The following is a 2,319-nucleotide window of genomic DNA, read 5'->3' as shown; positions in this document are numbered from 1 at the left end:
ATCCCACTGCCCCGCTCTCATCCATAGTCCTGTATCAATCCCCAAACTAATCCCACTGCCCCGCTCTCTCCCCATAGTCCTGTATCAATCCCCAAACTAATCCCACTGCCCCGCTCTCTCCCCATAGTTCTGTATCAATCCCCAAACTAATCCCACTGCCCCGCTCTCTCCCCATAGTCCTGTATCAATCCCGAAACTAATCCCCCTGCCCCGCTCTCTCCCCATAGTCCTGTATCAATCTCCAAACTAATCCCACTGCCCCGCTCTCTCCCCATAGTCCTGTATCAATCCCCAAACTAATCCCACTGCCCCACTCTCTCTCCATAGTCCTGTATCAATCCCCAAACTAATCCCACTGCCCCGCTCTCTCTCCATAGTTCTGTATCAATCCCCAAACTAATCCCACTGCCCCGCTCTCTCCCCATAGTCCTGTATCAATCTCCCAAACTAATCCCACTGCCCCGCTCACTCCCCATCGTCCTGTAACAATCCCCAAACTAATCCCACTGCCCCGCTCTCTCTCCATAGTTCTGTATCAATCCCCAAACTAATCCCACTGCCCCGCACTCTCTTCATAGCCCTGTATCAATCCGCAAACTAATCCCACTGCCCCGCTCTCTCCCCATAGTCCTGTATCAATCCCCAAACTAATCCCACTGCCCCGCTCTCTCCCCATCGTCCTGTATCAATCCCCAAACTAATCCCACTGCCCCGCTCTCTCCCCATAGTCCTGTATCAATCCACAAACTAATCCCACTGCCCCACTCTCTCCCCATAGTCCTGTATCAATCCCCAAACTAATCCCACTGCCCCGCTCTCTCCCCATAGCCCTGTATCAATCCCCAAACTAATCCCACTGCCCCGCTCTCTCCCCATAGCCCTGTATCAATCCCCAAACTAATCCCACTGCCCCGCTCTCTCCCCATAGTCCTGTATCAATCCTCAAACTAATCCCACTGCCCCGCTCTCTCCCCATAGTCCTGTATCAATCCCCAAACTAATCCCACTGCCCCGCTCTCTCCCATAGTCCTGTATCAATCCCAAAACTAATCCCACTGCCCCGCTCTCTCCCCATAGCCCTGTATCAATCCCCAAACTAATCCCACTGCCCCGCTCTCTCCCCATAGTCCTGTATCAATCTCCAAACTAATCTCACTGCCCCACTCTCTCCCCATAGTCCTGTATCAATCTCCAAACTAATCCCACTGCCCCACTCTCTCCCCATAGCCTTGTATCAATCTCCAAACTAATCCCACTGCCCCGCTCTCTCCCCATAGTCCTGTATCAATCCCCAAACTAATCCCACTGCCCCGCTCTCTCCCCATAGTCCTGTATCAATCTCCAAACTAATCTCACTGCCCCGCTCTCTCCCCATAGTCCTGTATCAATCCCCAAACTAATCCCACTGCCCCTCTCTCCCCATAGTCCTGTATCAATCCCCAAACTAATCCCACTGCCCCGCTCTCTCCCCATAGTCCTGTATCAATCCCAAACTAATCCCACTGCCCCGCTCTCTCCCCATAGCCTTGTATCAATCTCCAAACTAATCCCACTGCCCCGCTCTCTCCCCATAGCCCTGTATCAATCCCCAAACTAATCCCACTGCCCCGCTCTCTCCCCATAGTCCTGTATCAATCTCCAAACTAATCTCACTGCCCCGCTCTCTCCCTATAGTCCTGTATCAATCTCCAAACTAATCTCACTGCCCCACTCTCTCCCCATAGCCTTGTATCAATCCCCAAACTAATCCCACTGCCCCGCTCTCTCCCCATAGTCCTGTATCAATCCCCAAACTAATCCCACTGCCCCGCTCTCTCCCCATAGTCCTGTATCAATCCCCAAACTAATCCCACTGCCCCGCCCTCTCCCCATAGTCCTGTTTCAATCCCCAAACTAATCCCACTGCCCCACTCTCTCCACAGCGCCCTGTATCAATCCCAGAATCTATACAGAAAGAGAGACAGAGAGAGAGAGAGAGACACACACATACACACTCTCTATCTCTCTCCCTCTCGCTCTCTCTCACTGTCTCTCTCTCTCTGTCTCTCTCACTCTCTCTCTCTCTGTTCGTCTCTTTCACTCTGTCCCTCTCTCTGTCTCGCCGTCTTTCTGTCGCTCTCTCTCTCACTGTCTCTCTCTCTCTGTCTCTCTCACTCTCTCTCTCTCTGTTCCTCTCTTTCACTCTGTCCCTCTCTCTGTCTCGCCCTCTTTCTGTCGCTCTCTCTCTCACTGTCTCTCTCTCACTCTGTATCTCTCTCTCTCTCTTTTTCTCTCTCTCTGTCCCTCTCTCTGTTCCTCTCGCTCTCTCTCTCTCCCTCT

The sequence above is a fragment of the Pristiophorus japonicus genome, unplaced genomic scaffold, assembly GCF_044704955.1.
Source record: "Pristiophorus japonicus isolate sPriJap1 unplaced genomic scaffold, sPriJap1.hap1 HAP1_SCAFFOLD_732, whole genome shotgun sequence".
Lineage (NCBI taxonomy): Eukaryota > Metazoa > Chordata > Chondrichthyes > Pristiophoridae > Pristiophorus > Pristiophorus japonicus.
This window is presented reverse-complemented; position numbering follows the sequence as displayed.